The following is a 12,548-nucleotide window of genomic DNA, read 5'->3' on the forward strand; positions in this document are numbered from 1 at the left end:
CAGAGATTCCCCTGCAGCCATGGTGCAGACCAGGGTGAGGCAGGCTGTCCCTGCAGCCCATGGAGGTTAATGGTGGAGCAGATATCCACCTGCAGCCTGTGGAGGACCCCACACCAGAGCAGGTGGATGCCCAAAGGAGGCTGTGACCCCATGGGAAGCCCATGCTGGAGCAGGCTCCTGGCAGGACCTGTGGACCCATGGAGAGAGGAGCCCATGCTGGAGCAGGTTTTCTGGCAGGACTTGTGACCCTGTGGGGGACCCATGTGGGAGCAGTCTGTTCCTGAAGGACTGCACCCTGTGGAAGGGACCCACGTGGGAGCAGTTCGTGAAGAACTGCAGCCCATGGGAAGGACTCACATTGGAGAAGTTCATGGAGGACTGTCTCCCATGGGAGGGACCCCACGATGGAGCAGGGGAAGAGTGTGAGGAGTCCTTGCCCTGAGGAGGAAGGAGCAGCAGAGACAACGTGTGATGAACTGACTGCAACCCCCATTCCCCGTCCCCCTGTGCTGCTCCGGGGTGGGGAGGAGGTAGAGAAAACTGGGAGTAAAGTTGAACCCAGGAAGAAGGGAGGGGTGGGGGGAAGGTGTTTTAAGATTTTGTTTTTATTTCTCATTATCCTACTCTGATTTGATTGGCAATAAATTAATTTCCCCAAGTTAAGTCTGTTTTGCCTGTGATGGTAATTGCTGAGTGATGTCTCTGTCCTTATCCTGACCCATGAGCCTCTCATATTTTCTCTCCCCTGTCCAGCTGTGAGGCAGGGGAGTGATAGGATGGCTTTGGGCACCTGGTGTCCAACCCACCAGTGTCCTTTTTGGCACCCACCACATTAGTCTTGCCTGAAAGCACAGACCTCTGAAATCTTCAGCGTGTATCTTCTACCCACCTTTATAGTAAATGTTGGGTAGTTGCAGTCTCCCTGCCTGTTCCATCCTGTTGTGTAAGCTGGCACGCTGGCCCAGATAATTTGTAGCTCCTTGAGTAAATAACTTGTAGCAACTGTAGATTCCAGAGCTAGACGGCTTGGGGCCTAGGTTAATGTTTCCTCTTCTTTCCACTTGTGTTGGTAAAGAACAACAAACTATGCTAGTGTTTCTGAGGCAGCTGAATAAAGGAACCAGCTTCTTTATATCAAGGCATCTCAAGCCCAAAACTTGCAACATGGCTTCCAAGCTTTGTTCCTTTGCAGGTGGTAGTTCCCTGGAGGATTGGTTGGAGCAGATGCCAACTTCTCCTAAGTCTCCATGAGTCTGGGAGAGTTTGCCAAAAGTCTTCTGCAGTGTGTTAATTAGTTAGGCCAGAGGAGAATGGAAAGAATAAGATGGTCCTAGTAAGTGTCTATATTGTAGAGTGTTTTCCCAGATTTTCCTAGGAAAATCTGGTGAAGATATCAATAATATTTGTAGAAGTGATTAGGGGTTGTAGACTGAGCGGTCTTGTCTTGATGACTGGCGGAGGGGTTGAGCTCTGATAGTAAAGTGTAGTTGTCTGGATGGCTTCCTTATCAGAGTATGGGAAAAGTGGCAAAGGACTTTACCTCTGGAGCACCTCTTTAATATTTTTCTGTTCTAGAAGTTTCTTATATTTCTGCACTCTTTCTAAGGCTGCATCAGTGAGCATGGATGGCTTGTCCTGCCTAACCATGAAGACCACAACAAAGGGCCACCTCATCTTTAACTGGTTTAAACAATTTGTTCTCTTTCTCTCTGTTGGGACTCAGTGTGTTTCTTCCACTTCTGCCCTCTATCAGCCATAGCTTGTTGTGTTGTTTTATGCATATGGCTTGAAAAAGAGTGTGTCCCCACAACATATGCCCATGTCTCTTTTGGCTGGGCCATGTCTTCAGTTCTTAGTGTTGTATCTTCCTCTCCCTGGAAATCCTCTGACTGAGTAACCGTTTGCCCTAAGCTGAATAGCTGTTAACAGGTATCTCTGACAGACATTGATGGTTCTTTAGCCAGTTGTTACTGGTAGGGTCTTATCAAAGTGCTTTACTTGACAGTCCTAGCTTTCAAACTGGTCCATCTCTTAAAGTGTTTCTTCTTGAAATTTGGAAATACAACTTGGCTGTGGTCTTCTGTTACATTGTTCACTTGATCCTGTTAGTGCCTATGGTAGCTAGCACTTTCAGGGTGGTTGTTTTGGTAATGTTTGTCTCTTCAGTAACTCCAATGACTATCCATAATCTGTCAGTCTATTTCTCTGCATCCCTCCACAGCTATTTCTCAGGATGGTGGTATCCTGTGTGTGTGAAATTTTGTGTAATCTTTGTACTTGTAGATTCACAGTGAACTTACAAGCTGGGTAACTCCGAAGTTGTAGTTCTTTGTGCTGCTGTAAAGTAAGCTGTTTTCTGTATAGGCTGGGAAGTATAACCACCCTTTAACAGTACTTTTGATGTTAATATTCAGACTTTGAAGGTATGGACCTTCCACCTGCTTGTTATACAAGCCTTGGGATTGTGAAAGTGTATAAAATTGTGAACTTTTGGAGAGGTTTTAACAGAGCTTTTCTGATATTAGAAAGCTGAGATTCCAGTTTTGTCAGTAGTTCTGGTTTAGCAGTTGCTACTCACAGATGAATTTTTAGTTAAACATATTTTTTAAAAGTTGCCTGGATGCTCATACTGAGGATATTGGACACCATCCAAGGACTGCAGTTATTGACTATATAGGCATTATGGCTGGGTTTGATGGAAGACTTCTCCCTCTGGGTTTGTGAACCAGTGTTTTCACAGGAGACTTCTGAGAGAGGTGTTCCTCCTATCTGTTCCCATGACTGCCAGCAAAGGCTAGGGTGATGGATCTGTTTTGTCCATGGTGGAATCCACTGCTGATGGCCTCTAACTGGCAGAATGAGTCTGTGGTGATGTTGGATCTCCTTTATTTAAACTCCAGTCTTAATAGTAATTGGCTCAATGAGTTTCTTCAATTCCGGGTGAGGAGTAACAGTTTTGTCTGCATGCAAGATTGGTCAATAATGTTGACAGCCAGCCTCTTTTGTCTAAGAACGCAAAGGATATGAAACAGAGTTGATGGCTTCCCCAAACTGATGAACCCTACCCGCAGGGGGTTTTGCTGCTTTTTGGCATGTTGGATTATGAACAGATGTGTTTTTCAATTTTTGGAGTGGTCAGCTGCCGTTATGTAGCCTCTTTGACTTTCAATAGTGTTCTTGCCCAAAGTAGTAACCAGTCAGGTACAATCTGTGTTCAGTTGAGCTTTATTGATCAGTTGAGCTGATTGATGTAGAAGGGAAAAAGATATAGCATTCAGGGGGAAGACACTCAGGTATGCATGTACACATGTGGTCCCTCTTATACCAGCCTGAGGAGCTTGGCTGGCTGGGCTAAAGGATCCTTGGTGAGCTGGGGCTTCCTGAAGCTGGTAGGTGTCCTGCAGTTTTCACTTAATGTGCAGTAAGACAAATTCTGCTGGCCTCTGCCCTTTTACAGCTTCTGGGGTTGCCAGGCTGAGTCCCTCCTCGAAGCTGACAGGGTTGTCAGGCCAAGTTCTCAGGGACAGCCATGCTCATACAGCCACACTCAGCAAATCTGTTTCAGGCTGTGGGACTGCCTTTCCCAACTGGTGTGTTTGAATCCCACTCTTTCTACTCTGACTCACCCCAGTTTTCATTGTAGCTGGTGACATCCTCTACCTTTTTGGACTGATTGTATCTGGCTCTGGGAGTCTTTAGGGATGGGAGTAATCACATTGGTAGTGCATCTGGTGAGAGCTTGTTCGCATGGAATCCAGGCATTTGTCAGGCAGATTCCCCTCTTCCTGGCAGTGCATGGATGTGGGTGAGAGGCTAATCCAGAACTTGAAGTAGGGCCATGTAACAGGATCCCTGAGGTGCAGCTGGCCAGTTGCTGAAAAGAGCTTAACGACTGCAGATGTAAATCCTTCTAAATATAACAGAAGAAACCAAGAAATATTTGTTGTCTCTTCTTTGCTGGATGGGTGATTTCCTGTAAGAAGCAAGTAGTCATTTCCCTATTCTTTTTGTAGATGAAGCCAGAACTGAAACAGTCAGGGAAGACTAGATTGGTGAATAGATTTTTTGCATGTGAGCTTGAATTTCATTTTTCTTGTAAAATGGTCTGTCATGGACCAAACTAACTGTTCATGTTGGGGCCATACTGCTGGACTGCTTAAGTCTAAGATGTTATATGTATAACATGGGGAAGTACTACTCTGGTTTGTGTTTCTTCCTCATTCTATGTGTTTGTGTGACAGGAAAGATTTGTCCCTGAGTGCTAGCCACTAAGCCAGGCTCAAGAAGTGTCAGCCCATTTCTGGTAAGTCTTGTCCCTCTGCAGCACCAGTCCTGTGTTCCTCTAGTCCTGTTCATTGGCCATGACTTTGACCTGCATGGCATGCCAGGTCTTCTCTATACCTTGAGAGCCTGCTGCTGCACTTCCTCCTCAGCTAATGCAGCTTGTAACACTTAGCAGTGAAGCATTTCTGTCCCATGTGGAACAGAGAGGCACCATATACATATATAAAATAGCTGATTTTAGCCATCCTTTTTATGTATTTGGTTTGATGGCCCCTCTCCTTGTTACTAGCCCTCCTCACTCTCTAGAGAGAGGACTGTGGGGAATGGGAGTACCAAGAACTATTATTTGTAGTTGGTGTAACTTTTCTGCCACTGTGTGTGGTGGTAGTTGCAACTTCTTGACTTTGTCATGTAGCTTCCCAGAAGCTATGGGCCTATGTAGGCAGAGCATTGTGTAACCTGTACACTGTGTATTGTTTTTCATTGTAGCCTGACTAGTCAATACACCTCACTGCAACTGCTCAAAGATCTTGAGATTTCCTGGATCTTATTGCTTCTGCTGACACCTATAAAATATAATAGCAGCTGTGTATCCGAAGTCTTGAAGGATGGAGTTGATAACAATGAATTTGAGAGGCATCTTGCAGAAACTATAAATGGGAGGGTCAGTAGAGGGTATACCAGGAAAACATAACATCCAAAGCAGGCTGAAAGAAAATGGCATCACTAAGGCCATATAACAGTTTCCCTAAAATGGGAATTGTCTGTCTGGTGTGGAATGTAATAGTACTTTTCCCCCATCAGGCTGATATATAAAGCTTGTGGAAGTGGTACCACAAATACAGCAGATGAAGTCTGGACAAAGACTAGCAAACCTAGCTTTCATCAGAGTGTAAAATCACACTGAAGTATAGACTTAAAAAGTCTAATCTAAAACCTCCTTTTTCTTGAATAAATACGTTCAGTGCACTCTGATACTTTACTGCACAGCTAGGGACACCTGTAGTTGAAGTGCTTTGCCACTTGATGCTTTAGCATTGTGTTACAGTTTGTGTGATATAGTTGGTGTGAGGCTTACTACCTTCAAGCAATTATCCCAGTGGTTTTTGTTACTCTTAGCACTTATACTTTGGTGTGACCTGAATTTTGTGCAGAGTGGTTAAAAAAAGCAACCAAATCCTAGTCTATTTAAACAATTTTATTAGGGTGTACACAAATAACAAGGTTTCAGTCTGACTTGTTTCTCAGGAAATGCTAATGTCCTTAATTAGTTCAACTTTTTCCCAGGAAAACAACTAACTGGTTTTGGACAGCCACACTGAAATCACCTTCAAGAATATTCTAATTTGAGCCTCAGTCATGAATCTGCAGAGGTCTATATGGGTCATTGGCTACACAGAGGGACATGAAGTTGTGGTTCCTGCAGATGACTTCTGGTTGCTGTTTCATCCGAGTTGTGTCACTAATGTTTTGCAGTTGTGTGGTGCCTGGCCACAGTGATGGGTTAGGAAGGTGTGGTGAGACTTGAGGTAGTCCATGATCCCTTTGGAGGACTGGAGCAAGCTGTAGTGTGGCTGCACCTCTGATGTGGTTGCATGCAAAGTGCTTGTTGGAGCTGTGACCTGCGTGCATAATCTCATCCTCAGAGCTGCTTCCTTTCAGAGGGAGCTGATAAATGTGCCCCAAGTAGGCACTCTGGGGAACTCTTGTGCACCTTGCAGTGACCTGGTAGGCATACCCAAGGAATTGGAGGTGAGCTCCCCTGAAGGGGACAATGTATTTCCTAAGTGCAGTCTGATACCTGAATAATAATGTAAACATCTAAATTGAAGCTAAAATGGTGGCCAGAAAAATCTGTGCATTTCATTCACTGAGTCAGTGCAGTCTGGGTGTGGCTTAGGCATTCATGGTGGCAGTGTCATAAGCAGTAACATAGCATCTGCCTTAGCAAAGCAGCAAGGAATTTTCTTACCATGATGGTATGTTTATTGGACTCATACTTTGGGCAGAGTCTTGTGACAGAGCAGTCAAAGTGTAGAGCAAAAAAACTCCAGAAGCGCTAGCAAAGATGAAGATATCCAAAGACTTTTGCAATCAGTCATGAATCTACTAAGCAAAAATGTATCTATTCTTCCAGATTGTAATAGTATTCACTGTTACCTGATTCTGAACACTGAACGATTATTTTCTTTGCATATGTTTCTGTAGCTCAGTACCTACCCACACAGCGACTCAGAAGTGCTCTGATTCTTTTTCTGATCTCCTGTCACTCTTTCCAACAGTGTGGCCTGTGCTGTTGCCACACAACAGCTCCTGCAGGACACTCTTCTATTTCTCTGTGTGTGACCTATTTTCATTTGCTTAAGCACAGCCATTACTCTAGCCCTACACTGAAAGGTAGGATATGTGATATGAATGAAAAGGAAATAATGGCTTCACAATACCCTAGTGAGGCTGTATGACTCATTGGCTTACAGTACAAATGTGTAGCAGAGTTAAAGGAGCACAGGATATTCCTCAGAATTCCCAGAGCTAAAGTGGTTATGCTTCTTTTGGAATCTAAACATTTGTGCCTTGTGGCATAAATCTTAAGTCAGTTTTTCCTAAGTCTCACTCAAGGCTTTTCATTCTTTGAAGCATTTCTTGTTGGCTACAGGCTATAACTCCAGATCAGCCAGTCTTCTGATTTAATATAACAATTTCCATGGCCTCATCATCCAATGTATAATGAATATTTATGCTTTCTTGGAATTAGTGTAATGTTATGTATGAATGAAGGATGCATTGAACCATATAGAAACTTCCTAAGTGAATGCAATGATAGATTTGAGTCTACTGTAATTGAATTTTGTTTTAACTCCATGTAGTAGTTGATTGGGGTAGGAATTCAGAAAACATGCAAAAAGCTCATCAGTGCTGCCTGCACATGAGAGCATGGGGTGATAGCGAGGCAGTATATGGGCTGTGGAATGAGGGAGTGCAAATCTGTCTGATTTCTGGAACTGTGATTTCTGTTCTGAACTGTGCCTCCTTACTGTCCTCAGATGTAGGAGCTGACAGGAGCAATGGGCTCTGCTCAGCATATTCATAAACACTAGCCTAATTATCTTACAAACAAATGCACAGAATTGACCTTGACACTATTTTACCTTGACTTAGCATTTTCAGGAGAGTTGTGTATGATCTTGGTCCTTTGCCATCAGACCTAGAGGGAACTGATGGCGGTAATAGTTACCATGTTCTCCTGTCTGATTTCTCTTTAGGAGAGGTAGTGTTGACTAAACTCTCTGCATGAACTAACCTGTACACTTACAGTAGCTGACTAGCTGGAAATCTTCAATAACCTGGCTATATATGGTGACTTGACCCTTTCTGAAGCTGATCCATATGATATGGATTTGTTCTAGCACTTTTGGTTCTGACTGTACCTACACAAGTGGGAGTCTCAAGAAATTTTAATCTAAGTGATACTGTGGTTTACTTCCTTGTCTTCTATAGAGGATTGCCATGATGAGCTGCTCTTAAAGCCTTCTGGAAGCTGTGCTGTTTTATTCCCAGTGAGCTCCTCCATCTCACCAAGCAGAGCCTTACTGCCAATTCCATTCTTCCTTGACCTTTAGTTTTCTTTCACTTTGCCTTCTGTGAAGAGGCAATAACTTTAACTGTCTGCAACATTTTTCTTATGAGACTGATAGCTGGGTTTAACTACTGAGAATGCAACATTTTATTTTTAATCTTACTGGAGATTACCACTAGGTGTCCACTGAGCATTAGCTATACTTAATGTTCATGAGGAGTTTTTCCCAGACTAATCTTGGTTTTCATCTTGAAAATTATGCATATAGCAGGCTGGCAGACACAACCAAAGCAGTCAGTTGTTTCAGTATCTCATTCTCAGCTGGTGGCTTGCTCATACTAAAGAAAATTCTGCTTATCCACTGTTTGTGAGCAACACAAACTTGGTTGAAGCATGGCAAAATGACCTCTCAGAAAGATATTCTGGGGGTTATAGGTTAGGAATAAGGAATAATTACCCTGGAGTCCCAAATAGCAAAATGCAGCCCCAAAAAATCTCAAGTGCCATTTTGTGATGTCCACAAGCAAAGATTTATAAGGACATGAGGCCAAAAAGCTATTGTCTGCATAATGCAACTAATTTGATTTTTTTATTCCTGCTCCTTATAAATGTGGCTAAACAAGCTGTTCTTTATTATCTGCTGATTGCTCATGCCTGTTCCCCCATAATCTATTTATCTTCTGCCTTCTACATCTGGAATAGAAATGGTGATGTTTGCTTGGATCCTCTTATTATTTGGTTATCATACCTTTACTGTATGAAATAGTTCTCTCAGTTTGTGTTAGGGGTAGGTCTATGAACACATAGTAGAACCTTACTGAACACATCCATGGAAGTGGAATCTGTTTTCAGCATTGGGCCACCAACATGATCAAGGACTAGGAGGACCTGCCCAGTGAGGAGAGTCTGAAGGAATGTCTTTGGCCCAGAGAACACAGCTGTGGGGGGACCTAACAGCAGCCTGCTAATACCTGTGAGGAAATGGAGCCAGGTTCTTCGGTGGTGCATGGTGGAGGACACCCAATCAGTTAGATTGTCTTTCTGAAACCAGCCTGTGATGGCAAGATTTCCATCTCTTGTTTCATGTCATCTTGAAATACATGGAACTTCTCCTGTGTGCAGTTGTCAGCACAGGTTGCTTATGCCTTTGTCCAGACAGGACTGGGAGGGGGAGCAGTAGACTGTCCCTCTGTTGCTAATCTTCATTCTAAATTTGATTGTTTTTGTAAAAATATATGGGGCAGCCAGCAAAGTAAAGACAGGTGCTCATATTGGCATGTTTTACTCATCAGAACTGTAAATATTGTGACCTGACCTCTTGTGACAGTTGAACTTTTACTTCTGTTTTTTAACAGTTTACATAACCTAATCATGACCTTTCTTACCTGCAAAAAAAGGAAATTGTTATGAAGGTTGTACGTTTTTTACTAAACTTTCTCTGATATTGTATTGATATTTTTCCAGTTGTGACAACTAATTCCCACACATCTAACCAGACAATGTGGCCTTGTGACTTCAGCTGCTTTTTCACTGAGCTAAAGTTTTATCCATATGTAAAACAGACCTGGAATCTGCTTCTTTTTGACCTTTGAGTTTTATACATTTATTTCAGGCTTTAGCATTGTTATTTCATTGCCAAGTCAATATTCAACAGTAATCCGAGAATCACAGAAGAGCTGAGGTTGGCAGGGACTTCTGGAGACTGTCTAGTCCAACTCCTGCTCAGAACAGGGTCACTTAGTGCAGGTTGTTCAGGCCCATGTCCAATTCAGTCCATGGAGATATTAACCCAAGGCTTTCTGGGCAGCCTGTTGCAGTGTTTGACCACTTCCCAGTAAATTTTTTGTGCTTAAATGGCATTTCCTGTATTTTAGTTTGTGCCACTGCTGCTTCTGTCACTGGGCACTGCTGAGAAGAGCCTTACTCTGTTGTCTTTACTTTCCCCTCTCAGATATTATCTACCATTGACAAGATTCCCCTTGGGCCTTCTCATAGTTCCTGTGGTGGGCTGACCTTGGCAAGTTTAATAAAGCAAAAGCAAAGGCCGTGCATGGAAGCAAAGGAAAATAAAAGATTTATTCTCTACTTCCCATCAGCAGGCAATGTCCAGCTACTTCCTGGGAAGCAGGGCTTCAGTATGCTTAGTGGTTGCTCCAGAAGACAAACATCGTAATAATTAATACCTGCCCCGCCCCCCCCTTCTCTTAGCTGTTATTGCTGAGCAGAGGTCATATGGTATGGAATATCCCTTTGGACAGTTTGGGTCAGCTGTCCTGGCTATGTCCCCTCCCAAGATCTTGCCCACCCCCAGCCTACTCGTGAGGGGGGAATGTTGGAGAGACAGCCCTGATGCTGTGCGAGCACTGCTCAGCAGTAGCCAAAATGCTGGTGTGTTATCAACACCTTTCTAGCTACTGCTACAAAGCATACCGCTATGGGGCAAATTAACTCCATCCCAGCTAGACCCAATACAGTTCCTAATACTTTTGCATGCATATCTTTTTACCTTTTCACACCTTGTTCTGGTCTTGGCCATTTTTAATTTAGTGATGCTACTTTCAGTTTTGATATTCTGATTTAAGTATCTGAGGTATCTCTGTCCTCATTCCTCCTGAGCAGGGAAAAATAGGACTTAATGAATTCTAGGAGCAAATGTGATTGCAACCACTTTCTTAACTAGTATGATAATATATACTGCTCTGATGGGCGCAAGCTGACTAAGAGTGAAGTAGCCATTATAGCCTTTGGTGTTATGTGCTAGGAAAGCCTCAAACTTATCTATAAGCAACTGATTAAAGTCAACAAGGCATGTATCCCTTTAAACTGTCAGCTTTCCTTTCTACCTCTTTATACTCTTGTGCTTCCAGTACTAACTGTGTGGCAAAAATGTAATTTGGTATATACCATGCATTTCTGCATGCATTCTGTCATAGAAAATGTAGCCCTGTAGTCCTTCTCAGTTTCTGATCACGGACATGAAGCACTGGTGCTGGATTTTTGTCTAAGATCTGCTCATAGCATGTTGCACACTTCCAGCCTTTACACCTATGATGCTTTTCCACACAGGCCTTGTACACCTATGATGCTTTTCCACACAGGCCTTGTACTGATGGTAGTGGAAAAAACCCCAATTTTCTAATAGCCAAGGCCTTGTGCCTCTGTAAATATTCCCCAGACCCACACATCATTCTGCAGCTGGGACCACGTATTCAGGTGCTTGTGTTAACTGCGCAGTCTTGCAACAGGCAGAGTGGGCTATAATTCTGCTGTGGATGTGACTATACAATATATAAACAATGCTCACAAATGTTTATTGCCTCATATACCTTCCTGACATCTTTAACACTGTAGTAATGTTCATAGTGTAAAAGGAGGAATCAGGAGTTGGGTTATATAGTTTTTATTTGGCTTAAAAATCACCCGCTTTTTTTTCCACTCAGGAGGAGTATGTGTGTGTTAACATGTACCACCTTCTCAGATAAGGGGCAGTCACTTAGTGTTATCTTCCTGACCATCCCAATTTTTCAGATAGCAGTTTTGTTCTGCTCAGCTGTTATGCATCTATAAGATCCCCACTGCCTCACCAGAAGAGCACTTTGAAGCTTTCCCTTGGGAGCTGCTTTTAAGCTGAAGCTTTACTGCTGGCCCCTGCATCTTCTACATTACAGCTGTGTAGCAGCTATGTCTGCTTCCAGCCTCAAACCTCCTTGATCTTGACCTGGGCCTGTGGCTTGGCTTCCTGGCTTAGCCTTGGACCTCCCTCATCGCTGTGGATTTGCTGGGTGATCTCTGGACAGTATCTGCCCGGATCCCTGCCTCTGGATGCTGTTCTGACACAGACTTGCCCTTGCTGGGGAGGTCACTGCTGCCTGCATTCGTGCTCAGCTCTCCTCGCAGAGCAGCTGGCTCTTGCTACTCCGTGACAGCACATCACAACCTGAAGGGTTACCTGGCCTGCAGGTGTGCAGAGATCATGACTGTGGGTTTGTAGGATTCTGTAATGCATGAGGACGTGGAGGCTTTTATCCTCTGAATTTCTCTACTTTATTACAGATTACCACAAATATCACAAGAGTAATCGCTAGCAAGTATACCTATGATTAATAAATTGAATATAAATATCAAGCTATTACAAATTACTATCAGCAATCAATAATATAGCAACAATCAATACTATGGCAGAAATCAATTGTATAGCAACAATCAATGTAATAGCAACAACCAAATAGATATATACTATCACAGGTTACTACAAACTTATCAACAATGTAACAGCAGATATACTTATGGTAGATTACTAACGTATACATGTGGTACCAAGTGCATTAAACAGATTCCAGAAAGGGCCAACCCATCTGAGAGGGGTGGACAAACTGATCCCAGAGGGTGACCCAACCATCTCAGAAGTGAGAAAACAAACTGAACTGACCCCAGACGTGGGCCTAGAGAGGGACCAATAAAATAAGAGTCTCGCTGCAAAGCTGATCTGCATTATGGAGTTTGGAATCAGTCAAGTGTCCCTAGCAATGGTCCAAGATCTCATCAAAAGTTTGTGTGGAGAGTTCAACCTGTTTACGAAAAGAAGATTATGTGCAGCACTGGAAGTTCTCAGAGAAAAGCTCTGCTTTGGATAAAAATTGTATTAATTGTATTGTAAAGATATAAAAGGGTGTAGGACACCACTGCT

The sequence above is a fragment of the Ciconia boyciana genome, chromosome 1 (genome assembly GCF_034638445.1).
Source record: "Ciconia boyciana chromosome 1, ASM3463844v1, whole genome shotgun sequence".
In the NCBI taxonomy this organism is placed as follows: Eukaryota; Metazoa; Chordata; class Aves; order Ciconiiformes; family Ciconiidae; genus Ciconia; species Ciconia boyciana.